Consider the following 27967-nt stretch of genomic DNA (forward strand, 5'->3'; position numbering starts at 1 on the left):
CCCGCACAACATCCAAAGTGGCCTCACCCACTAAAAGGCCAGGTGAGTTAAAGGCCGGAACAACTATTTCCTCGTTAACATGAAACTGGGAAACAACTTTGGGAAGAAATTCAGGACGACTGCGCAGCACTGCCCTGTTCCCATGAAAAATCAAGAAAGGGGGTCTACAACAGAGAGCCCCTAAATCAGAAACACGTCTGGTCGAAGCAATGGCCAGAAGGAAAACAGTCTTAGCTGTTAGCCATTTAAGATCCACTAAGCCCAGTGGTTCAAACGGCGGTCCTTGGAGAGCCCTCAGGACCACAATCAAGTCCCAAGGCGCCACAGGTGGAACAAAAGGCGTCTGAATACGCAGAACGCCCTGCATAAAGGTGCGTACATCTGGGATTGTAGCAATCCTACGGTGAAACCAGACAGACAGGGCAGAAACCTGCACCTTCAAAGAAGCAAGGCGAAGCCCATGGTCCAGTCCCGCCTGTAGGAAGGCGACTACCCGAGGCAGACGAAACTCCCGCGGTGCATAACTTCTCGGTCAACACCACTGGAAGAACGTATGCCACACGCGATGGTATATTCTCGCGGAAGACGGTTTCCGAGCTCTTGGCATGGTCCGCACTACAGAGCTGGAAAACCCCCTGGACCTTAACATGGCCATCTCAACAGCCACGCCGTCAAAGACAGCCGAGTCAGGTCCGGGTGACGACTAGGACCCTGTGACAGAAGGTCCGGACGTAGCGGCAACCGCAGAGGACTGTCCATGGACAGACCCTGAAGATCTGAGAACCAGTGCCGTCTGGGCCATGCGGGAGCTATCAACCGAAGCGTCCCTCCTTCCTGTTTGAATTTCCGGATTACCCGTGGAAGAAGGGAAACCGGAGGAAAGAGATAAGCAAACCGGAACGTCCACCGGACGGACAGAGTATCCACCAGAGATGCCTCTTCGTCTCTCTTGTGCGAGACCCGTACACCGGCAACTTGTTGTTGTGCCGGGACGCCATGAGGTCGATCTCTGGAAGACCCCACCTGTCCACCAGCAGTTGAAAAACGTCCAGGTGCAGGGACCACTCCCCCGGATGAACGTTCTGAGAAAGTTGGCCTCCCAGTTTAGCACTCCCGGGATAAAGAGGGCTGATATGGCCGGAAGATTGCGCTCCGCCCATACCAGGATCCGAGACACCTCTACGAGAGCCGCCCGACTTCGGGTTCCTCCTTGCCGGTTTATGTAGGCCACGGTGGTAGCGTTGTCCGACTGGACCTGCACTGGGCGACCCTGGAGAACCCGATGTGCCTGCTGGAGAGCATTGAAAACCGCTCGGAGTTCCAAGATGTTTATTGGAAGCTCCGCTTACGCCGGAGTCCACCTGCCCTGGAACAAGTGTGGACCCAAAACTGCTCCCCAGCCCTGAAGATTGGCGCCCGTTGTCAATAGGACCCAATTCGCCACCCAGAATGGACGACCCCTGTTGAGATGGGTCGTCTGCAACCACCAGGCAAGGGACAGGCGAACCTCCGGAGTGAGCACTATCGACTGGAATTTCAGAGACTGAGGCAGTCCATTCCATTTGGACAGGATCAGGTGCTGCAGAGGTCTCGAGTGAAACTGGGCATATTCCACCATGTCGAATACCGACACCATGGAGCCCAGTAACCTCATCGCCGAGTGCAGAGACACCCGGCGGCTCTGCAGACAACTGCATACCCTCGACTGTAAGGCAGCGATCTTTTCCCCCGTCACAAAGATCCTTTGCTGTCCCGAGTCCAATAAGGCTCCGAGGTGCAGAATCCGCTGAGACGGGATCAGGGTGGACTTCTGCCAGTTTATCAACCAGCCGTGCCGTTGCAGTAGCGCAATGGTCAGGTCCAAGTGTCGGAGAAGGAGCTCCGGAGGTCCTGCCACTAAGAGAAGGTCGTCCAAGTACGGCAACATGCGGACCCCCTGCAGCCGCAGGGAAGCGGCCATGACCGCCATCACCTTGGTGAAAACACGTGGTGCTGTCGCCAGGCCAAAAGATAACGCCCGGAACTGGAAGTGGTCGCTGCGGATTGCAAACCTGAGGAACTGCTGATGGCGCAAAAGAATAGGGACATGCAGGTAAGCGTCCTGTATATCCAATGACACCATGTAGTCCCCAGGTTCCAGCGCCAGAATGATGGACCATAGGGTCTCCATCCGAAACTTCGGTACCCGCAAAGATTTGTTGAGAGCTTTGAGGTTGAGAATCGGACGAAACGACCCATTGGGTTTCTGCACCAAAAAGAGATTGGAATAGAAACCCTGGCCCTTCTGGGATAATGGAACAGGCACTATAACTCCATCCTGGAGCATAGCGTGCAAAACCTTCCGCAGCTCCGTGGCTTTGTTCCGGTCTGATGGTAGACCCGTGGTGAAGAATCGAGCCGGGGGTCTGTGCCGGAAGGAGAGGGCATACCCGTGTGAGACCACCTCGAGAACCCAAGTGTCTGTCGTGGTGACCGACCAACACCGGGCGAACTGCAGCAGGCGGCCTCCCACTTTGGGAACCCCCAAAGGGAGGCCCGGACCGTCAGGCCGCAGGCTTGTCACCTGGCTTAGGGGCCGGACATCTGGTACTCCAGGCCTGCTTCCGGGGCTTGGACGATTTTTTGGGGCCAGCCTGACGGGGAAAAGACTGTGCTTTAGGCCTACCCCGGGCCCTGTAAGCCCGAAAGGACGATATACCTGAACCAGAAGGAACAGCAGCCGACGGGAGACATGCTGATTTAGCTGCCGCCAGCGTGGCTATAATCTTGTACAGGTCCGGACCAAAGAGAACCTCTCCGTTAAAAGGCAATGCCCCCAAACCCTTTTTGGAATCAGCATCCGCCTTCCAGGGTCGCAACCACAAAGTGCGACGAGCAGCCACTGCTGCCGAAGAAATTCGAGACGCCAGGGTACTAATATCTAAGGCCGCTTCGTTGATATAAGTGGCTGAATCTCGGAGATTGCCTATCAACTCCGCCTGCTCAGCCGAACAGTCGGGATCGAAGGATGCCTCCAACGTATCAGCCCAGCGCTCCATAGCTCTGGCAACCCAGCAAATGGCCATAGCTGGCTGTGCTGCCCCCCCCTGCAAGGGAATAGACGGACTTCAAGCAGATTTCTACCTTGCGGTCCGTAGCATCCTTAAGGGAGGACATGGATGGCATGGGTAACGTGGCACTACGGACAAGGCACATGAGAATCCACCTGTGGAGGTGATTCCCACTTAGCAAAATAATTGTCCGCAAATGGATACGCCACTGCTAAACGCCTTTGAGGCTGATATCGTTTGCCTGGCTGTTTCCACGCTTCCTCTAGGTGGTCAACTAATTGTCCCAAAAGAGGAAACACTGTGGCATCTCCTTTAACCTCTTTGAAAAAGGCGTATTTGGACTTAGATACCGGAGGTTCCTCATCCTCAATAACTAAAGCAGTCCGGACTGCACGAATAAGGCCAGGTATATACACCTTAGACTTAGCGTCCGACTCTTTAGGACGGGGAGGTTCCTGGTCAGAAGGATCCAGAATCTCTCCATCATCGGATGTCCTATCGTCATCCTCATAAGGAGCGGACTGAGATGCCACCGGCCGCTTGTGGGGCCGCATCACAGACTCCCCCTGCAACACGTCTGACAACTGCTGTACAGAGCTTCTTAACGAATTAACCCACGCAGGCTCATGAGAGACCTGAGGAGGGGAAATAGGGAGACTGTGGGATACCATTAATTGTCTCGGGAAACCCTGCATGGGTGACGACACCACTGACTGCTGGGACACTCCCATCTGAGTGAATGGAGGCTGCGGAGCTAACTGGCCCACGAGGATTGTAAGCGCTTTGGCGAAACAAGCCCAGGGCGGCTCCTATACCAGTGCTGTGACCGTAATAGGTTGCGCCAATAAATAACACGGACGGCATAGCCCTTCCGCGCTACCCTCCCCCTCCGCTATAGGTGCCTTGCACGTAGCACACCGAAGCTGTACAGGGAAATCACTCTCAGACATAATGGTAAATATGTGACCCCTCTCAACAATACCTGTTCGTATAGTGAGAGACCACCCTGCAGCACCGCACAACAAGGGCTTTAGCAGAAAGACAGGGACAGTAATAAAGCTGACAGTAATAGAAGTACAGGCAGCAGCGCTAGCACAGTCACATACAATGCAAAGAAAAATCAATTCCTGCACTATCAGCTCTTGTTCTCAACTACCTAGACACAGAGTCTGGTAGGACACAGCGCTGCATACACAGACCTGTACCAAATCGGAGAGGTATGCGGGGGGACCCAGACCACGATGCCTCTGATTCCAGGCTTCCAGCAGCGTTCACCATGCGGTTGTGAAGATGGCCGCCGAGGAGCTTAGAGGAGGCTGGCCTGGGGGAGGAGCGCTGCCACAGGGCCAGTCGGCGTGTGCAGAGAGGGCTGTGTGCAGCGGGGGAGGCGCCGGCTGTGAGACAGGGAAGGCGCGCTCCCCTGGCATGCATTTAACCCCCGGGACGCCGCAGCACTACCGCTCTGCTGCGGTCCGCTGTCCCAGGGGGGTAGTGGAAGCGCAGGTTATATACCTGGCTCCACGCTGCAGCCAGTCCCCAAGGAGCCCCCTGCCTGGGGACTCTGGACCATGTAACAGCGGGGACCCACCGCGGGACCCCACTGCTTACCTTGCTGTCCCCCTTGATTCCGGCCATGGTCCTGAACATATGGGGTCACCGCTAGCTGTGACCCCAGATGCTTACCAGCATCCCCGGATCGGTACCGGCGTTCTGGTACCGGCGGGGGTGTAGGGAAGACAGCATGGACGTCAGGACTGAGTGTCCATGCTGTACTTCCAGATGTGCAGCCACAGCTGCTTGAAGAAAACTTCAGGGGCTCTTCTTATCCCCCACTCCAACAGGTGCACCCGACTCCGGCCGGGCACCAAACTAAACTGAGATGCCTTGGCTCGGGGGCGGGGTATAGGAGGGGGACCCTAGTGCATCCTGGGAGGACTGAAAACTTAACTCTATGGTGCCCGATGCCTGACGTTATCACCTATACCCCCCCAAGGTATCCTGTGGATACCCTATGGACCCTGAAGTAGAAATAAAGGTTTTTGATAACTAAGGTATTATACATGATAAGCAAGTTGTGTTTGGTCTTGTTCTGATGCGTATGCTTTTTACAGCATTCCGGTATTATCGGTGGAGAGATCGCATCATGCAAACTCAAGTTATGGATCGCAGAACCTACAAGCAACAAAATGTTTAAACTGTTGGAATGTACAGAAGGTGTTACTAGAAAGATTCCCCTGCTGTTAGAGGCAGGGAGAGTATATCTGAAACAGCCTGTTAAATGTGCTGTAACATATGCTTCTCTTCTGGGAACCAATGACATCAGCAATTCCCCATTGTCCTGCTTCAGTCTGATGAGGATAAATATGTGTGCCCGAATACTGGTTTTTTTAGTCCATGCTGAAGGTTGTATGAACTGAGGGTCTCTAGTCTGAGGTCTATCTCTGGGTCCGGAGGCGCAGCGTATGTATACTGTACTTGGGTCTGTAATATTTCCTTTTACGCCTAAATTGTGTATGTATCAATTGCGTGTAACTGACTGTACTTTTACCTGAATAATACTTGTGCGTTGGAACCACAGATTCCACTCCTGTCTTTATTTGCGGTTAGACTGCATACGCAAATTAGCGTTATTCTTAGAGGTTTATAGGAAGGATTTTAGAAGGTATAGACAGGGATATATAAAGGTTCTGATCCAGTTTCGTTAGTGCCATCTTGCCCAAGGAACTATTCCTATGGCTGAGAACATTCCCAATAATTGCAGCGCTCTCCTCATTGGTGAGCGGTGATGAATCTGTACATCATACGCTAAGTACTATTGTCTGAGACGCCTTTCCTCTGACAGAGTTACTGTGTGCTGGATGGTATTTGTGCTCCTAGACATTGTATTTGCTGTGAGGGAACAAGCTGACTTTCTGTCCTGACCACAACCCGGCCATGTTTCTGCAATAAGGTCATCACCTGTATTTTCTTGGCATCTGTCACATGTTCTGATTCTCCTACAACCAGGATGATGTATAGATGTGGCCACATCTAGGCCCCCAGATCTCTTATCTCTGCAGCAGCATTTCTGTAAGGGTCCATATAGAAGTTGCCAGGACAAAAGGAAGGTCGATGAGCGGGTAATGGTGTCTCTGATCCAGCACCTGAGACACTTCCTGTGCTAAATTACAACATAAGAGGAAGCGTTCTGCAGGTCTATGGGTGTGAGGAAATCCTCCTGGCCGATAGCGGAGAGGATCAAATTCACTCTTCCCATGCAAAATGGTCTGACACTGACATAGTTGTTTAGCCTCCTCACGTTGAGGTTGGTGCAAAAGAATCCTGATGTCCTCCTATTAGGAAAAGCCTTTGTTCTTCTGTCCTGAAGGAACTGGGACAATTGTGGCTGTTCTTAGTAAAGGTTGTAGGAGGTTCTGTAAATCATCTAGTTCCATTAATTCTGAAGGATTCTCAGTTTGTATGAACAATTATTTCTGGATTCTGGACACTGTGGGGACTGGAGATACACTGAAGGCTGGAGGGACACTGTGGGGACTAGAGATACACTGAGGAAACTAGTTGTCAGGATCCGGCCTGGGATCGGCCTTTACTCACTGCTGGACTGATGTCTTTAGGCTCTGAGGCATTCGGACGTCAGTAGCAGTGGTGGGTTATGGCTGAAGATTCTCCCCGGGTCTGGTAGGACCTCCATGCATGTGTCTAGGCTCCTGTGTTTGCAGGTATGGGCGCAGCCATGTTGGTTTATCTCACCTGACCAGTTTCCTCCAATGACAGCCTTGCTAGTCTTCCAGCTGATCTTGTGATCCAATGAGCAGCTGCCTGAGGATATTTAGGACCGAATCCTACAACAGGAAGTTGCCTGAACAATGTTGTCATTTTCCAGTGTCTGCTGATGCTACTTCATTCCAGGTCTGTCCTTGTGTTACTTCTGTGATTACCAGTGCCGACTCTTGTGTTCCAGTGTGTTCAGATTATCTCTCCTGTAATGCAGCAATTACCTAATCATTGTGCTCAGTGTGTTCAGAATATCTCTCCTGTGCTTGCAGCGATTACCTAATCATTGTGCTCCAGTGTGCTCAGAATCTCTCTCCTGTGCTTGCAGCAATTACCTAATCATTGTGCTCCAGTGTGTTCAGAATATCACTCCTGTGCTTGCAGCAATTACCTATTCATTGTGCTCCAGTGTGCTCAGAATATCCCTCCTGTGCTTAGAGCAATTACCTAATCATTGTGCTCCAGTGTGTTCAGAATATCCCTCCTGTGCTTGGAGCAATTACCTAATCATTGTGCTACAGTGTGTTCAGAATATCCCTCCTGTGCTTGCAGCAATTACCTAATCATTGTGCTACAGTGTGTTCAGAATATCCCTCCTGTGCTTGCAGCAATTACCTAATTATTGTGCTAGGGCCCTGATTCAGAGCCGGACGCTATTAGCGCTCGCTCGTTCAGAAAAAGGGGGTGGCTATTCAAATGAACCGTTCGCTCTTTGCGGTCTGTTGACGCCTCTATGTCTGAACGAGCGAACAAAACATGCGGACGCTTATTTGAAAAATACGCCCCCTGGCCGCTCGCATCATACGTCATGTCCGCTATTTATTAGATTAATCGAGTACATCGAACAGCGTATGAACTGCTCGCTATTCTTGTGGTTGGTTTTTCCTACCACTATATTGCGAGCAGTTCTGACTAGAAAACAACCAAGTGACGTGGTCAATGACGCTGCTGTATTAATTATGCACACCCTTAAAACGCCCGTTTTGACCTTTAAGCACGCCTGCGTTCAGAATTCCACTTCCCGTTTTCAAGCACCTTCCCCTGTTACCACCCACATACACCTCCTCCTGTCACTCAAAATAGCAGGCATTCGCTATATAGCGAACAAATGATTTTTGGCCGCACTGACTGGTTCGCGCATGCGTATTATAAACCGTACGCATGTGCAGATGGGCGAACATCGCTTGGAACGAGCGTACTGCCGCTTACGAGCGGCTCTGAATGAGGTCCTAAGTGTGTTCAGAATATATCTCTTGTGCTTGGAGCAATTACCTAATCATTGTGCTCTAGTGTGTTCACAATCTCTCTCCTGTGCTTGCAGCAATTACCTAGCATTGTGCTCCAGTGTGTTCAGAATATCTCTCCTGTGCTTGGAGCAATTACCTAATCATTGTGCTCCAGTGTGTTCAGAATATCTCTCCTGTGCTTGCAGCAATTACCTAATCATTGTGCTCCAGTGTGTTCAGAATATCTCTCCTGTGCTTGCAGCAATTACCTAATCATTGTGCTACAGTGTGTTCAGAATCTCTCCTGTGCTTGGAGCAATTACCTAATCATTGTGCTCCAGTGTGTTCAGAATATTTCTCCTGTGCTTGAAGCAATTACCTAATCATTGTGCTCCAGTGTGTTCAGAATCTCTCCTGTGCTTGCAGCAATTCCCAAGCATTGTACTACAGTGTGTTCAGAATAACTCTCCTGTGCTTGGAGCAATTACCTAATCATTGTGCTCTAGTGTGTTCACAATCTCTCTCCTGTGCTTGCAGCAATTACCAAGCATTGTGCTCCAGTGTGTTCAGAATATCTCTCCTGTGCTTGGAGCAATTACCTAATCATTGTGCTCCAGTGTGTTCAGAATATCTCTCCTGTGCTTGCAGCAATTACCTAATCATTGTGCTACAGTGTGTTCAGAATATCTCTCCTGTGCTTGCAGCAATTACCTAATCATTGTGCTCCAGTGTGTTCAGAATCTCTCCTGTGCTTGGAGCAATTACCTAATCATTGTGCTCCAGTGTGTTCAGAATCTCTCCTGTGCTTGCAGCAATTACCAAGCATTGTACTCCAGTGTGTTTAGAATAACTCTCCTGTGCTTGCAGCAATTACCTAATCATTGTGCACCAGTGTGTTCAGAATATCTCTCCTGTGCTTGCAGCAATTACCAAGCATTGTGCTCCAGTGTGTTCAGAATATCTCTCCTGTGCTTGGAGCAATTACCTAATCATTGTGTTACAGTGTGTTCAGAATCTCTCCTGTGCTTGCAGCAAATACCTAATCATTGTGCTCCAGTGTGTTCAGAATCTCTCCTGTGCTTGCAGCAAATAGCCAAGCATTGTGCTCCAGTGTGTTCAGAATCTCTCTCCTGTGTTGCAGCAATTGCCTAATCATTGTGCTCCAGTGCGTTCAGAATCTCTCTCCTGTGCTTGGAGTAATTACCTAATCATTGTGCTACAGTGTGTTCAGAATATCTCTCCTGTGCTTGCAGCAATTACCTAATCATTGTGCTCCAGTGTGTTCAGAATCTCTCCTGTGCTTGGAGCAATTACCTAATCATTGTGCTCCAGTGTGTTCAGAATCTCTCCTGTGCTTGCAGCAATTACCAAGCATTGTACTCCAGTGTGTTTAGAATAACTCTCCTGTGCTTGCAGCAATTACCTAATCATTGTGCACCAGTGTGTTCAGAATATCTCTCCTGTGCTTGCAGCAATTACCAAGCATTGTGCTCCAGTGTGTTCAGAATATCTCTCCTGTGCTTGGAGCAATTACCTAATCATTGTGTTACAGTGTGTTCAGAATCTCTCCTGTGCTTGCAGCAAATACCTAATCATTGTGCTCCAGTGTGTTCAGAATCTCTCCTGTGCTTGCAGCAAATAGCCAAGCATTGTGCTCCAGTGTGTTCAGAATCTCTCTCCTGTGTTGCAGCAATTGCCTAATCATTGTGCTCCAGTGCGTTCAGAATCTCTCTCCTGTGCTTGGAGTAATTACCTAATCATTGTGCTCCAGTGTGTTCAGAATCTCTCCTGTGCTTGCAGCAAATACCCAAGCACTGTGCTCCAGTGTGTTCAGAATCTCTCTCCTGTACTTGGAGCAATTACCTAATCATTGTCCTCCAGTGTGTTCAGAATCTCTCCTGTGCTTGCAGCAAATACCCAAGCATTGTGCTCCAGTGTGTTCAGAATCTCTCTGTGTTGCAGCAATTACCTAATCATTGTGCTCCAGTGTGTTCAGAATATCTCTCCTGTGCTTGCAGCAATTACCTAATCATTGTGCTCCAGTGTGTTCAGAATCTCTCTCCTGTGCTTGCAGCAATTACCTAATCATTGTGCTCCAGTGTGTTCAGAATCTCTCTCCTGTGCTTGCAGCAATTACCTAATCATTGTGCTCCAGTGTGTTCAGAATCTCTCTCCTGTGCTTGCAGCAATTACCTAATCATTGTGCTCCAGTGTGTCCAGAATCTCTCTCCTGTGCTTGCAGCAATTACCAAGCATTGTGCTACAGTGTGTTCAGAATATCTCTCCTGTGCTTGCAGCAATTACCAAGCATTGTGCTACAGTGTTCAGAATATCTCTCCTGTGCTTGCAGCAATTACCTAATCATTGTGCTACAGTGTGTTCAGAATATCTCTCCTGTGCTTGCAGCAATTACCTAATCATTGTGCTCCAGTGTGTTCAGAATATCTCTCCTGTACTTGCAGCAATTACCTAATCATTGTGCTACAGTGTGTTCAGAATATCTCTCCTGTGTTGCAGCAATTACCTAATCATTGTGCTCCAGTGTGTTCAGAAAATCTGTCCTGTGCTTGGAGCATTTGCCATTCCCCGATGCTAAAGTGCATCCAGCCATATAGTACCAGTCACTACAACGTTCAGTCTGTACCGCTGTCACTACAGCATCCAGTCTAAATACCGCTGTCTCTGTAGAATTCAATCCTCAGTGCCATTGTACCTCACGCACCAGTCCTCAGTGCCTTGTTATTTCCTAGGTCCACCAGTGTATATATTAGAAGCTACACTAGGGTGTAGCTTAATCCTTGTGAGAAGTATCCGCCAGGGTAGCAAGATTCTCTATTCCCGTGAGTGCCAGTTATCTGACCAAAGGACCGCGAGCTGCCAGCTGGGTGCTGCTAAACCCATATCCCGCTAGGAGGGGTCACTGGTGAACACCTCCTGGCTGGTTAGACTCTGCACCTTTGGTCAGGTCTCGCCAACTGGTACTCGTGGATGAGATCTTGTGTACAGGCCCCACGTCTCAGATTTCCCCTTCAGTCCTGAACCTCAGCTTGCACCCCACAGTAGGGGATTCCATACAGCCGGTCATGACAGTTTGCTCAGGCCCAGAAGATGCAAGCCGCCAGATTGGAGGACAAGGCGGTGGTTCTCGAGTTGCTTTCTCGAGTGGAGGCTCATGAGACATTTCTGCGGGTTGTGAGGCAACACCTGCAAGAATTTTCGGGGATATTTAAAGAAAAATGTTTTGCTCCTTCTGTATCATCTCCAGCTATTTTTCAAGTACCACCGACAAAACCTCCTGTGTCTGGTTCTTCTGAGTCTCATTTTTCATCCTCTCCTACGCCCGGGGAAAGTTTTCAGTCTTCAAACCTATCTTTCGAGCAGTCCTTCCTACATCGTATGCTATTTCTAGTGATCATGACCTCCTCCTAACTTTTTCTCAAGTTTTGGGACAACTCAAAAGTCTCCTTCCCAAGATACTCCAAATTATTTCTAAGTCCTCTGGTGTTACCCCTGAGGTTTCCAACATCACCGTCAGGGAGGCTGGAGTAAGACATTGTAGCTTCCTACGCCCTAAGCTTTTGGAAGGCGAACGTCAGCGCCGCCGGGAACTACATCTGCCTGTATTGTGGTTATGATGACTATTTCATTAGAGACTATGCTCTTCGTCCTTCAAGAGATGGGGACAAGGGTGTGTTCCTCGAAGACGGCACTTCCAGTTGTACCCAGTCTCCACTGGTGATCTCTACTAATTCAGGTTCGAACAAAAAGGGAACACTTTCCAAGCAAAAAGAAGCTTATAACTGGGGCCCGGCTACAAGATGCTTCTTCCCTAGGGAAGTTAGGGGGAATAGGTCAACCTCCCAAAGTCAGAGAAACAATTCATATTAATTCTATCGGTCATAGGCCCTCATTCAGAGCCGTACGCTCTGAGCAGAGCGCACACTCTGAATGAGGGCCGCCCTCCATAAAAATGGAGCGTCCTCCTGGACGCTCGTATAGCTGTGGGTCACCACCCACAGCCTATACGAGCGTGCAGTTTGATGGCCGCGATGGTCGTGACCATCGCGACCATCGAAACTGCGAGCCGGAGCCTGCGGTTGAGGTTTTCAACCGCAAGGCCCGGAGTGATTTTGGCTCTATCAGAGCCAAAATCACTCCCACTGACATCACTAGTGATGTCAGTGGGCCGGCTTCTGACGGGAGGCGTTCCCTTGAGAACGCCCCCGTCAGGGAGGCACGCCCACCAAAGGGGGCGTGCTGTCAATCAACATCGACAGCACGCCCCCTTTGATCAGACACAACGAGCGAAGGACTTTCCTTCGCTCGTCGCGTCTGGCGCATGCGCACGACGGAGCTCCCTCCGTCGTGCGCATGCTCAGTGCAGACCATCGACCCACTTGCGAGCGGACAGCTGCTTGCGAGTGGGTCTGAATCAGGGCCATGATTCGGACATTATCTGTGACATAGGCGGTCTCCAGCCAGTTGTCCCTGAGGAGTTATTTAGTAAACCAGTCTTAAACTCTTTAGTTTCAAGTCTTGTACCCCAGGTGGGGGTTATGAGTGGCTCACCCCAGGGGGTGGTCTTAGGTCCTATGTCTCGAGACAAGGCTTCAAGCTCCACATCCAAAGAAGGGAATTTAAGTGACATACCACAAGGAGGGGTTTTGAGTTTTGCTTCCCAGAAGGAAGTTTCATGTGTTACACCTCCAGAGGGGGTTGCAGATTTCATACCCCAGAAAGGGATTCCCGGTGTTGTACCCCAGGAAAGGTTTTTGTGTAATACATCCCTTTAAGGGCAATTTTAAGTTTTGTACCCCCAAGAGAGCCTTTCGGTTTTTCACCCCAGGAGGAAGTCTCTGGTCTTGCGTCCCAAGAGCGGGGTTCATGTACCATACCCCAAGAGGAAATGTCAAGTCAACTTCCCCAGGAAGGGTTTTTTTAGTCCCATACCTCAGCAGGGGGTTTGAACTCCTGCACCCCAGAAGGGGGCCATCATTTCAAATCTCACGCCCCAAGAGAGGGTTTCAAGTTTTGTTCCCCAGGAGGGGTTTTAGAATATTATATCCCAGGAGGAGTCTTCTGGTGTTATACCCTAGGAGGGGTTTTCAAATTTCATACCCCAAGAGGGGGTTTTGAGTCACTCACCCGAGGGAGTCTCTGATCTTGCATCCCAAGAGGGAGTTTCATATTCTATACCCCAAGAGGTAAAGTCAAGTCAGTTTCCCCAGGAGGGGGTTTTAGGTCCCATACTCCAACAGGGAAGTCCTGTACTTCAGGAGGGGGCCTTGAGTCTCTTGCCCCAAGAGGGGGGTTCAAGTCTCTCTCGTTTCAAGACGTTTCAAGTTCCGAACCCCAGCAGGGGGTATCAAGTCTCATGCCACAGGATGGGGTTTCAAATCTCGTACCTCGAGGGGGGTTCTAGTCTCTCGGCCCAAGGGGTTATTCAAGTTCCACACCCCAGCAGGGGGTCTCACGTCTCATGCCCCAGCAGGGGGTTTCAAGTCTCACACCCCAGGAGGGGGTTTCTAGTCTTACACCCCAGGAGGGAGTCTCACCATCTCAAGGGGGAGTTTCATGTTCTGTACCCCAGGTAAAAATATTAAGTGCACTTCCCCTGGAAGGGGTTCCTAGTCCCATACCCCAGCCGGGGTTTTCAAGTGTTCCACCCCAGGAAGGAGTCTCAAGTCTCACATCCCAAAAAGGGGTTTCGAGTTCCGTACCCTAGAAGGTCTCAAATCTCATACACCGAGAGGGTCTTCGGTTCCTCACTCAAGAAGGTGTATTTTAGTGTTTTGTCCGAGTCAATTGTTTCTGCACCCCTTCAGTCGGGAAGACTACTAGATGATGTTACTGCCGCACTGGAGGTGTCACTCAGGATCCATCCGGTGTCTCTACGCCCATTTGCTTTGATGGAAATATATTGCAGTATTATGCTTTAATGGAACATTTCCTCGCTATTATGAAATCCTCTCCATCCTTTGGAGTCAAGCCTACCAATGTAGTAGTTTATTATTTAATCTTTCCGAGGTGAAGCTTGGGACTGGGTTGAAAATATTTATGATCCGAAAGTCACCTCTCCAGTCAACACCCAGACACATCCCCTGGTGTTACTGTATAATGTCCCATTCCCAGTAGTCACCTCTCCGGTCATCACCAGGACACATCCCTTGATGTTCCTGTATAATGTCCCATTCCCAGCAGTCACCTTTCCAGTCATCCCCGACACATCCCCTGGTGTTACTGTATAATGTCCCATTCCCAGCAGTTACCTCTCCAGTCATCACCCAGGCACATCCCCTGGTGTTACTGTATAATGTCCCCTTCCCACCAGTCACCTCCCCAGTCGTCACACAGACACATTCCCTGGTTTTACTGTATCATGTCCCATTCCCAGCAGTCACCTCTCCAGTCGTCACCCAGACACATCCCCCGGTGTTACTGTATAATGTCCCATTCCCCGCAGTCACCTCTCCAGTCATCACCCAGACACATCCCCTGGTGTTACTGTATAATGTCCCATTCCCCGCAGTCACCTCTCCAGTCGTCACCCAGACACATCCCCTGGTGTTACTGTATAATGTCCTATTCCCAGCAGTCACCCAGACACATCCCCTGGTGTTACTGTATAATGTCCCATTCCCCGCAGTCACCTCTCCAGTCGTCACCCAGACACATCCCCTGGTGTTACTGTATAATGTCCCATTCCCAGCAGTCACCTCTCCAGTCATCACCCAGACACATCCCCTGGAGTTACTGTATCATGTCCCATTCCCAGCAGTCACCTCTCCAGTCATCACCCAGACACATCCCCTGGTGTTACTGTATAATGTCCCATTCCCAGCAGTCACCTCTCCAGTCAGCAGCTGGATGATCTTGTTGGTGAGTTCCAGGATCTTCTGGTCATTGTGTCTCTCATGAATCAGTGAATGAGGTGGAGGCACCTTGATGGAGGCACAGCTGGGGGGTGTCTCACACTCACCAGATGTCTTCTTGACTAATGTGTAATCCTGAGGGAGACATCAATAGAAAGATATATTAAACTCATCGTAAGTCCTGTAAGAACGGAGGGACTAATACTATTATTTGAAAGCATCTACATACTGCTTGGTTACAGCTGTGCTGACGAGAGGACTGAGGCACTGACACTATACCTGAGAAAGGCTATTGATATAAGTGATGTTACTGTGATACTCCCAGATCCCCTCACCTCCCCAGTCATGTCCCTGTATTATTACTATAGATATAAGTGATGTCACTGTGACACTCCCAGATCCCCTCACCTCCCCAGTCATGTCCCTGTATTATTACTATAGATATAAGTGATGTCACTGTGACACTCCCAGATCCCCTCACCTCCCCAGTCATGTCCCTGTATTATTACTATAGATATAAGTGATATCACTGTGACACTCCCAGATCCCCTCACATCCCCAGTCATGTCCCTGTATTATTACTATATCAGGGCTCAACAAATTTTTGTAAAATCTAGGAGCCATCTTAAAAGTTTAAGAGCCAGACGATCGTCCATTACCAAAACAGATGAAAACTTGTATAGACCACCACACATGCCCTTTCAGTGCCCCTCAACCTCCCCACATGCCAACAAATTACCACACATGCCTCTTTAATGGCCATCAGATTTTTCAAAATGCTCATACCAGCCCCTGTAATAGTGCCCCTATTAGTGCCCCCAGTAGTAGTGCCCCCAATAGTAATGCTTCCTGTATTAGTGCACCCGGTAGTAGTGACCCCAATAGTAATGACATCTCTCCCATAGTGCTTGTGGGGGGGAGCCGGATGCTGGAGCTCAGGAGGGAGCTCTGGCTGCCGCTGCAGGGAGTCGGGCGCTCGCTGGTAAAATTTCAGCAGGTGCCCGGCAATTGGAGGCTCCCTGCGGTGGGGGGACACTTGGAAATCCCGGTCGCCAGGACTAAAATCTTAGTCGCCGTGGCAACCGGGATTTGTCAAGCACTGTACTATATATATATATACAAACATACATATATATATATATATATATATATATATATATATATACACATACATATATATATATATCACTGTGACTCTCCCGGATCCCCTCACCTCCCCAGTCATGTCCCTGTATTATTACTATAGATATAAGTTATGTCACTGTGACACTCCCAGATCCCCTCACCTCCCCAGTCATGTCCATGTATTATTACTATAGATATAAGTGATATCACTGTGACACTCCCAGACCCTCTCACCTCCCCAGTCATGTTCCTGTATTATTACTATAGATATAAGTGATGTCACTGTGACACTCCCAGATCCCCTCACCTCCCCAGTCATGTCCATGTATTATTACTATAGATATAAGTGATATCACTGTGACACTCCCAGATCATCTCACCTCCCCAGTCATGTCCCTTTATTATTACTATAGATATATGTGATGTCACTGTGACACTCCCAGATCCCCTCACCTCCCCAGTCATGTCCCTTTATTATTACTATAGATATATGTGATGTCACTGTGACACTCCCAGATCCCCTCACCTCCCCAGTCAGCAGGTAGATGATGTAAGATTTAGAATCCTCTCAATCATGTGACTTCTATCCTTGTCCGTCCTCAGTGATCAGCGATTTATACAGGACACGTCTCACCCTCACGTGACTTCTAGTAAAGACTCTCTGATTCCTCACGTGTCTAAAAGTATAATAGTTATAATAAATATCAAAGTACATGTAACATATTCAAACACGACATACTGAGTAAATATTAAGCCCTCCTCTTCCCCAATGCCATATCACACACCTGTTACACAGTGATAACTATGCACACAAGTCTAACACCTGATACACATTGATCACTATACACAGGTCACACACCTGATACACACTGATCACTATACACAGTTCACACTGATATCACACACCTGATACACACTGATCACTATACACAGGTCACACTGATATCACACACCTGATACACACTGATCACTATACACAGGTCACACAGATCTCACACACCTGATACACACTGATCATCACTATACACAGGTCACACACCGATATCACACACCTGATACACACTGATCATCACTATACACAGGCCACCCTGATATCACACACCTGATACACACTGATCACTATACACAGGTCACACTGATATCACACACCTGATACACACTGATCACTATACACATAGGTCACACTGATATCACACACCTGATAAACACTGATCACTATACACAAGTGACACTGATATCACACTGATCACTATACACAGGTCACACTGATGTCACACACCTGATACACACTGATCACTATACACAGGTCACACACCTGATACACACTGATCACTATACACAGGTCGCACTGATATCACACACCTAATACACACTGATCACTACTATACACAGGTCACACTGATATCACACTCCTGATATAGTGTTCACTCTAGCTCTGGCGGCAGGCAGGGCGCCGAAGCTAGAGAGGGCAACGTTGTGCGCGCGCCGAAGGCACGCGCGCCCAAAAAGGGGGCGTGGCCATGAAAAGGGGGCGTGTCTATAAGACGCGTCCCCTTTTCGTCACTCTTGGGGGCGTGCACGGCACTTACGGACACGCCGGGCAGCCCCCAAGCGCTGCAGATAGGGAGAATAGATGCCGGGTCACCGCACATTTCTCCACCCGCGGGACACTGCGTCCTGCGGGTGAAGTCGGCACCCACAGGCTGTGAGGGCAGGGTGCTTTTTGCCCTCCAGAAGGAGGGCAGGGCACCGCGCCCTGCTAAAACAGCCTAGCGGGAACGCTATAATACACACTGATCACTATACACAGGTCACACTGATATCACACACCTGATACACACTGATCACACTGATATCATACATCTGATACACACTGATCACTATACACAGGTCACACACCTGATAACCAGTGATTACTACACATAGTATAATATACACAAGTACACAACACCATATGACAAGATATTTCCCCAGGCCAGATCCCTCACAGCCCACCCACCTTTTCCTCCTCATTCCACCCTCAGGTCATTATCCCCAGTAACCTAGGATAAAGTCTCTGTCCCCATCATCTTCCCCTACTTATCACTTATCTGCTCCCCCTCCCCCATTATACGCCCTCCGATAGCGCACCACATCTCCCAGCACAGCCTCTCTCCCCACTACTGCCCTATTCCTCTGTCTCCAAATATCTGGGCGACTTGTGTACAATCACCCATATTATTTTCTCTGCTCCCACATCTGTAATTATTACTGAGTGTCAACAGTGTTGTACTATCTGCTGCTACGTTCTGTATGGGGGGTCTGAGTGCACCGGACACCTCCCTTTCTCAATAGTCTGTTACCCACCGAGCAGTGACTGCTCCAGCTGTATTATATGTAACACCAGGGTCTGCTCCAGCTGTATTATATGTAACACCAGGGTCTGCTCCACCTGTATTATATGTAACACTACAGTCTGCTCTTGCTGTATATGTAACACTACATTCTGCTCCAGCTGTATTATATGTAACACTCGAGTCTGCTACACCTGTATTATATGTAACACTACGGTCTGCTCCAGCTGTATTATATGTAACACTGGTGTTTGATCTACCTGCTTGATGGTAAGGCAGCACCAGGGTATGCTACAGCTATATTATACCTGAGACTGGAATCTGATTCACATGTATTATAATAAAAGACCACTAAAGCCTGCTCCACCAGTATTATATATTACACCATAGCCTGCTCTACCTGTATGATGATAATGCAGCACAACACAGTCTACTCCCCCTGTATAAAAATAGGAAACACCATTACCTACTGCCAGACACAGCAATGGCCGCTCTCTGCCTTTTCCTTATAGAAGAAACGCCCCTCACGTTAACCACGCCCCGCCCCTCTCATCTCCCTGTAGCTATGGCCACTCTCTTCCCCGCCCCTCGTATCATAGTGACCGCCCACCTGAAATTTCCCTTAGTCCGGTGATTGGCAGCAGCTAGTAGCCAATCAGGCGGCACACAGTAGAACGGACGTCCTGTAACTAATCAGTCACCTGAGAAACCGCTCACAGATTCATCAGTAGAGTAACAACTGTATAGTTTAATGGTGTCCTCATGTACGGTGACCGGCGGCCATATTCTTATAGTCTCCCAGTCACAGAGAAGAGGGGGCGGGCCACAGGGGCATTAGTTGCCATTTTGTCATAGACATTCCTGAGAGCCGGAGTCAGGAGGAGTCAAGTGTCCGGCAGCAACAGGTAACGGTGTCCTACCATACAGTGGGAGTAGCCTGTTTTATCCTACTATACAGTGGGAGTAGCCTGTGGTGTCCTGTTGTTATTATTATTATACAGGGGGAGCAAACTGTGGTGTCCTGTTATTATTATACAGTGGAAGCAGCCTGTGGTGTCCTGTTATTATTATACAGTGGAAGAAGCCTGTGGTGTCCTGTTGTTATTATACAGGGGGAGCAGCCTGTGGTGTCCTGTTATTATTATTATTTTTTTTATACAGGTGGAGCAACCTGTGGTGTCCTCTTATTATTATACAGGGGGGAGCAGCCTGTGGCGTCCTGTTATTATTATTATACAGGGAGAGCAGCCTGTGGTGTCCTGTTATTATTATTTTACAGGGGGAGCAGCCTGTGGTGTCTTGTTATTATTATTTTACAGGGGGTGCAGCCTGTGGTGTCCTGTTATTATTATTTTACAGGGGGAGCAGCCTGTGGTGTCCTGGTATTATTATTATACAGGGGGAGCAGCCTCTGGTGTCCTGTTATTATTATTATTATACAGGGAGAGCAGTCGGTGGTGTCCTGTTATTATTATACAGGGGGAGCAGCCTGTGGTGTCCTGTTATTGTTATTATTATTATACAAGGGGAGCAGCTTGTGGTGTCCTGTTATTATTATACAGGGGGAGCAGCCTGTGGTGTCCTGTTATTATTATACACGGGGAGCAGCCTGTGGTCTCCTGTTATTATTATACAGGGGGAGCAGCCTGTGGTGTCCTGTTGTTATTATTATTATACAGGGGGAGCAGCCTGTGGTGTGCTGCTATTATTATTATTATACAGGGGGAGCAGCCTCTGGTGTCCTGTTATTATTATTATTATACAGGGAGAGCAGTCGGTGGTGTCCTGTTATTATTATACAGGGGGAGCAGCCTGTGGTGTCCTGTTATTATTATTATTATACAGGGGGAGCAGTCTGTGGTGTCCTGTTATTTTACAGGGGGAGCAGCCTGTGGTGTCCTGTTGTTATTATTATTATACAGGGGGAGCAGCCTGTGGTGTCCTGTTATTATTATACAGGGGGAGCAGCCTGTGGTCTCCTGTTATTATTATACAGGGGGAGCAGCCTGTGGTGTGCTGCTATTATTATTATTATACAGGGGGAGCAGTCGGTGGTGTCCTGTTATTATACAGGGGGAGCAGCCTGTGGTGTCCTGTCCTGTTATTATTATACAGGGGGAGCAGCCTGTGGTCTCCTGTTATTATTATACAGGGGGAGCAGCCTGTGGTGTCCTGTTGTTATTATTATTATACAGGGGGAGCAGCCTGTGGTGTGCTGCTATTATTATTATTATACAGGGGGAGCAGCCTGTGGTGTGCTGCTATTATTATTATTATACAGGGGGAGCAGCCTGTGGTGTGCTGTTATTATTATTATTATACAGGGAGAGCAGTCGGTGGTGTCCTGTTATTATTATACAGGGGGAGCAGCCTGTGGTGTCCTGTTATTATTATTATACAGGGGGAGCAGTCTGTGGTGTCCTGTTATTTTACAGGGGGAGCAGCCTGTGGTGTCCTGTTGTTATTATTATTATACAGGGGGAGCAGCCTGTGGTGTCCTGTTGTTATTATTATTATACAGGGGGAGCAGCCTCTGGTGTCCTGTTATTATTATTATACAGGGAGAGCAGTCGGTGGTGTCCTGTTATTATTATACAGGGGGAGCAGCCTGTGGTGTCCTGTTATTGTTATTATTATTATACAGGGGGAGCAGCCTGTGGTGTCCTGTTATTATTATACAGGGGGAGCAGCCTGTGGTCTCCTGTTGTTATTATACAGGAGGAGCAGCCTGTGATGTCCTGTTGTTATTATTATTATTACACAGGGGGAGCAGCCTGTGGTGTGCTGTTATTATTATTATTATACAGGGGGTGCAGCCTCTGGTGTCCTGTTATTATTATTATTATACAGGGAGAGCAGTCGGTGGTGTCCTGTTATTGTTATTATTATTATACAGGTGGAGCAGCCTGTGGTGTCCTGTTATTATTATTATTATTATTATTATTATACAGGGAGAGCAGTCTGTGGTGTCCTGTTATTATTATACAGGTGGAGCAGCCTGTGGTGTCCTGTTATTATTATTATACAGGGGGAGCATCCTGTGGTGTCCTGTTATTATTATTACACAGGGGGAGCAGCCTCTGGTGTCCTGTTGTTATTATTATACAGGGGGAGGAGCCTGTGGTGTCCTGTAAATATTATACAGGGGGAGCAGCTTGTGGTGTCCTGTTGTTGTTATCATTATTATACAGGGGGAGCAGCCTGTGGTGTCCTCTTATTATTATTATACAGGATGAGCAGCCTGTGGTGTTCTATTATTATACAGGGGGAGCAGTCTGCGGTGTCCTGTAATTATTATTATACAGGGGGAGCAGCCTGTGGTGTCCTGTTGTTATTATTATACAGGGGGAGCAGCCTCTGATGTCCAGTTGTTATTATTATACAGGGGGAGCAGCCTGTGGTGTCCTGTAAATATTATTATACAGGGGGAGCAGCTTGTGGTGTCCTGTTGTTATTGTTATTATTATTATACAGGGGGAGCAGCCTGTGGTGTGCAGTTATTATTATTATTATTATACAGGGGGAGCAGCCTCTGGTGTCCTCTTAATAATAATAATAATAATAATAATATTATTATTATTATTATTATACAGGGAGAGCAGTCGGTGGTGTCCTGTTATTATTATTATACAGGGGGAGCAGCCTGTGGTGTCCTGTTATTGTTATTTTATACAGGGGGAGCAGTCTGTGGTGTCCTGTTATTATACAGGGGGAGCAGCCTGTGGTGTCCTGTTATTATTATTATACCGGTGGAGCAGCCTGCGGTGTCCTGTTATTATTATTATTATTATTATTATTATTTTTATTATTATTATTATAACACAGGGGGAGCAGCCTCTGGTGTTCTGTTATTATTATACAGGGGGAGCAGCCTGTGGTGTCCTGTAAATATTATTATACAGGGGGAGCAGCTTGTGGTGTCCTGTTGTTATTATTATTATACAGGGGGAGCAGCCTGTGGTGTGCTGTTATTATTATTATACAGGGGGAGCAGCCATCGGTGTCCTATTATTATCATTATTATTATTATACAGGGAGAGCAGTCGGTGGTGTCCTGTTATTACTATACAGGGGGAGCAGCCTGTGGTGTCCTGTTATTGTTATTATTATTATACAGGGGGAGCAGTCTGTGGTGTCCTGTTATTATACATGGGGAGCAGCCTGTGGTGTCCTGTTATTATTATTATACAGGTGGAGCAGCCTGTGGTGTCCTGTTATTACTATTATTATACAGGGGGAGCAGCCTGTGGTGTCCTGTTGTTATTATTATTATTATTATTATTATTATACAGGGGGAGCAGTCTGTGGTGTCCTGTTATTATACAGGGAGAGCAGTCGGTGGTGTCCTGTTATTATTATTATACAGGGGGAGCATCCTGTGGTGTCCTGTTATTATTATTATTATTATTATTATTATTATTATTATTATTATTATACAGGGGGAGCAGCCTCTGGTGTCCTGTTGTTATTATTATACAGGGGGAGCAGCTTGTGGTGTCCTGTTGTTGTTGTTATTATTATACAGGGGGAGCAGCCTGTGGTGTGCTGTTATTATTGTTATACAGAGGGAGCAGCCTCTGGTGTCCTGTTATTAATATTATTATTATTATTATTATTATTATACAAGGAGAGCAGTCGGTGGTGTCCTGTTATTGTTGTTATTATTATTATTATTATTATTATTATTATTATTATTATTATTATTGTACAGGGGGAGCAGTCTGTGGTAACCTGTTATTATACAGGTGGAGCAGCCTATGGTGTCCTGTTATTATTATTATTATACAGGGAGAGCAGTCTGTGGTGTCCTGTTATTATACAGGTGGAGCAGCCTGTGGTGTCCTGTTATTATTATTATACAGGGGGAGCAGTCGGTGGTGTCCTCTTATTGTTGTTATTATTATTATTATTATTATTATTATTATTGTACAGGGGGAGCAGTCTGTGGTATCCTGTTATTATACAGGTAGAGCAGCCTATGGTGTCCTGTTATTATTATTATTATACAGGGAGAGCAGTCTGTGGTGTCCTGTTATTATACAGGGGGAGCAGCCTGTGGTGTCCTGGTATTATTATTATTATTAAACAGGTGGAGCAGCCTGTGGTGTCCTGTTATTATTATTATTATACAGGGAGAGCAGTCAGTGGTGTCCTGTTATTATTATTATACAGGGGGAGCAGCCTGTGGTGTCCTGTTATTATTATTATTATTATACATGGGGAGCAGCCTGTGGTATCCTGTAATTATTATTATACAATGGGAGCAGCTTGTGGTGTCCTGTTGTTGGTATTGTTATTATACATGTGGAGCAGCCTGTGGTGTCCTCTTATTATTATTACACAGGATGAGCAGCCTGTGGTGTTCTGTTATTATACAGGGGGAGCAGCCTGCGGTGTCCTGTAATTATTATTATACAGGGGGAGCAGCTTGTGGTGTCCTGTTATTATTATTATACAGGGGGAGCAGCCTGTGCTGTCCTGTTATTATTATTATTATACAGGGGGAGCAGCCTGTGGTGTCCTGTTGTTATTATTATACAGAGGGAGCAGCCTGTGGTGTCCTGTAATTATTATTATACAGGGGGAGCAGCTTGTGTTGTCCTGTTATTATTATTATTATACAGAGGGAGCAGCCTGTGGTGTCCTGTAATTATTATTATACAGGGAGAGCAGTCTGTGGTGTCCTGTTATTATACAGGGGGAGCAGCCTGTGGTGTCCTGTTATTATTATTATACAGGTGGAGCAGCCTTTGGTGTCCTGTAATTATTATTATACAGGGAGAGCAGTCAGTGGTGTCCTGTTATTATTATTATACAGGGGGAGCAGCCTGTGGTTTCCTGTTATTATTATTATTATACAGGGGGTGCAGCCTGTGGTTTCCTGTTGTTATTGTTATACAGGGGGAACAGACTGTGGTGTCCTGTTATTATTGTTATACAGGGGGAGCAGCCTGTGGTGTCCTGTTATTATTATTATACAGGGAGAGCAGTCGGTGGTGTCCTGTTATTATTATACAGGGGGAGCAGCCTGTGGTGTCCTGTTATTGTTGTTATTATTATTATTATTATTATTATTGTACAGGGGGAGCAGTCTGTGGTATCCTGTTATTATACAGGGGGAGCAGCCTGTGGTGTCCTGTTATTATTATTATACAGGTGGAGCAGCCTATGGTGTCCTGTTATTATTATTATACAGGGAGAGCAGTCTGTGGTGTCCTGTTATTATACAGGGGGAGCAGCCTGTGGTGTCCTGTTATTATTATTATACAGGTGGAGCAGCCTGTGGTGTCCTGTTATTATTATTATACAGGGAGAGCAGCCTGCGGTGTCCTGTAATTATTATTATACAGGGGGAGCAGCTTGTGGTGTCCTGTTATTATTATTATACAGGGGGAGCAGCCTGTGCTGTCCTGTTATTATTATTATTATACAGGGGGAGCAGCCTGTGGTGTCCTGTTGTTATTATTATACAGAGGGAGCAGCCTGTGGTGTCCTGTAATTATAATTATACAGGGGGAGCAGCTTGTGTTGTCCTGTTATTATTATTATTATACAGTGGGAGCAGCCTGTGGTGTCCTGTAATTATTATTATACAGGGAGAGCAGTCTGTGGTGTCCTGTTATTATACAGGGGGAGCAGCCTGTGGTGTCCTGTTGTTATTATTATTATACAGGTGGAGCAGCCTTTGGTGTCCTGTAATTATTATTATACAGGGAGAGCAGTCAGTGGTGTCCTGTTATTATTATTATTATACAGGGGGAGCAGCCTGTGGTTTCCTGTTATTATTATTATTATACAGGGGGTGCAGCCTGTGGTTTCCTGTTGTTATTGTTATACAGGGGGAACAGACTGTGGTGTCCTGTTATTATTGTTATACAGGGGGAGCAGCCTGTGGTGTCCTGTTATTATTATTATACAGGGAGAGCAGTCGGTGGTGTCCTGTTATTATTATACAGGGGGAGCAGCCTGTGGTGTCCTGTTATTGTTGTTATTATTATTATTATTATTATTATTATTATTATTGTACAGGGGGAGCAGTCTGTGGTATCCTGTTATTATACAGGGGGAGCAGCCTGTGGTGTCCTGTTATTATTATTATACAGGTGGAGCAGCCTATGGTGTCCTGTTATTATTATTATTATACAGGGAGAGCAGTCTGTGGTGTCCTGTTATTATACAGGGGGAGCAGCCTGTGGTGTCCTGTTATTATTATTATACAGGTGGAGCAGCCTGTGGTGTCCTGTTATTATTATTATACAGGGAGAGCAGTCAGTGGTGTCCTGTTATTATTATTATACAGGGGGAGCTGCCTGTGGTGTCCTGTTATTATTATTATACAGGGGGAGCAGCCTGTGGTGTCCTGTAATTATTATTATACAATGGGAGCAGCTTGTGGTGTCCTGTTGTTGGTATTATTATTATACAGGTGGAGCAGCCTGTGGTGTCCTCTTATTATTATTATTACACAGGATGAGCAGCCTGTGGTGTTCTGTTATTATACAGGGGGAGCAGCCTGCGGTGTCCTGTAATTATTATTATACAGGGGGAGCAGCTTGTGGTGTCCTGTTATTATTATTATACAGGGGGAGCAGCCTGTGCTGTCCTGTTATTATTATTATTATACAGTGGAAGCAGCCTGTGGTGTCCTGTTGTTATTATTATACAGGGGGAGCACCCTGTGGTGTCCTGTAATTATTATTATACAGGTGGAGCAGCTTGTGTTGTCCTGTTATTATTATTATACAGGGGGAGCAGCCTGTGGTGTCCTGTTGTTATTATTATACAGAGGGAGCAGCCTGTGGTGTCCTGTAATTATTATTATACAGGGGGAGCAGCTTGTGTTGTCCTGTTATTATTATTATTATACAGGGGGAGCAGCCTGTGGTGTCCTGTAATTATTATTATACAGGGAGAGCAGTCTGTGGTGTCCTGTTATTATACAGGGGGAGCAGCCTGTGGTGCCCTGTTATTATTATTATTATTATTATACAGGTGGAGCAGCCTGTGGTGTCCTGTTATTATTATTATACAGGGAGAGCAGTCAGTGGTGTCCTGTTATTATTATTATACAGGGGGAGCAGCCTGTGGTGTCCTGTTATTATTATTATTATTATACAGGGGGAGCAGCCTGTGGTGTCCTGTAATTATTATTATACAATGGGAGCAGCTTGTGGTGTCCTGTTGTTGGTATTATTTTTATACAGGTGGAGCAGCCTGTGGTGTCCTCCTATTATTATTACACAGGATGAGCAGCCTGTGGTGTTCTGTTATTATACAGGGGGAGCAGCCTGCGGTGTCCTGTAATTATTATACAGGGGGAGCAGCTTGTGGTGTCCTGTTATTATTATTATACAGGGGGAGCAGCCTGTGCTGTCCTGTTATTATTATTATTATTATTATACAGTGGAAGCAGCCTGTGGTGTCCTGTTATTATACAGGGGGAGCAGCCTGTGGTGTCCTGTTATTATTATTATACAGGTGGAGCAGCCTATGGTGTCCTGTTATTATTATTATTATACAGGGAGAGCAGTCTGTGGTATCCTGTTATTATACAGGGGGAGCAGCCTGTGGTGTCCTGTTATTATTATTATTACACAGGATGAGCAGCCTGTGGTGTTCTGTTATTATACAGGGGGAGCAGCCTGTGGTGTCCTCTTATTATTATTATTACACAGGATGAGCAGCCTGTGGTGTTCTGTTATTATACAGGGGGAGCAGCCTGCGGTGTCCTGTTATTATTATTATACAGGGAGAGCAGTCAGTGGTGTCCTGTTATTATTATTATACAGGGGGAGCAGCCTGTGGTGTCCTGTTATTATTATTATTATTATTATACAGGGGGAGCAGCCTGTGGTGTCCTGTAATTATTATTATACAATGGGAGCAGCTTGTGGTGTCCTGTTGTTGGTATTATTATTATACAGGTGGAGCAGCCTGTGGTGTCCTCTTATTATTATTATTACACAGGATGAGCAGCCTGTGGTGTTCTGTTATTATACAGGGGGAGCAGCCTGCGGTGTCCTGTAATTATTATTATACAGGGGGAGCAGCTTGTGGTGTCCTGTTATTATTATTATACAGGGGGAGCAGCCTGTGCTGTCCTGTTATTATTATTATTATACAGTGGAAGCAGCCTGTGGTGTCCTGTTGTTATTATTATACAGGGGGAGCACCCTGTGGTGTCCTGTAATTATTATTATACAGGTGGAGCAGCTTGTGTTGTCCTGTTATTATTATTATTATACAGGGGGAGCAGCCTGTGGTGTCCTATTGTTATTATTATACAGAGGGAGCAGCCTGTGGTGTCCTGTAATTATTATTATACAGGGGGAGCAGCTTGTGTTGTCCTGTTATTATTATTATTATACAGGGGGAGCTGCCTGTGGTGTCCTGTAATTATTATTATACAGGGAGAGCAGTCTGTGGTGTCCTGTTATTATACAGGGGGAGCAGCCTGTGGTGCCCTGTTATTATTATTATTATACAGGTGGAGCAGCCTGTGGTGTCCTGTTATTATTATTATACAGGGAGAGCAGTCAGTGGTGTCCTGTTATTATTATTATACAGGGGGAGCAGCCTGTGGTGTC

At 47.1% G+C, this 27967-nt stretch overlaps 2 protein-coding genes and 1 long non-coding RNA gene across 3 annotated transcripts in view; 1 reads left to right on the plus strand and 2 right to left on the minus strand.

The window, feature by feature from the left end:
- Nucleotides 1-27967, minus strand: part of LOC148502490 (uncharacterized) — a 222115-nt gene that overhangs the window by 9816 nt on the left and 184332 nt on the right. The window lies entirely within an intron of this gene.
- LOC148502491 (uncharacterized) lies at nucleotides 14972-18908 on the minus strand. The gene is made up of 3 exons (XR_015870006.1): nucleotides 18847-18908; nucleotides 16574-16724; nucleotides 14972-15057 (listed from the first exon to the last, which is right to left on the minus strand). It is a non-coding gene; the product is annotated as an uncharacterized LOC148502491 (long non-coding RNA).
- Nucleotides 19270-27967, plus strand: part of LOC148502492 (uncharacterized) — a 244045-nt gene continuing 235347 nt past the window's right edge. The window contains exon 1 of the mRNA XM_088449766.1: nucleotides 19270-19285. The gene's annotated coding sequence lies outside the window, so the exon portion shown is untranslated. The remainder of the gene's footprint in view (nucleotides 19286-27967) is intronic.

Source organism: Taudactylus pleione, unplaced genomic scaffold, assembly GCF_031769625.1.
Source record: "Taudactylus pleione unplaced genomic scaffold, aTauple2 ptg000495l, whole genome shotgun sequence".
Classification (NCBI taxonomy): Eukaryota; Metazoa; Chordata; class Amphibia; order Anura; family Myobatrachidae; genus Taudactylus; species Taudactylus pleione.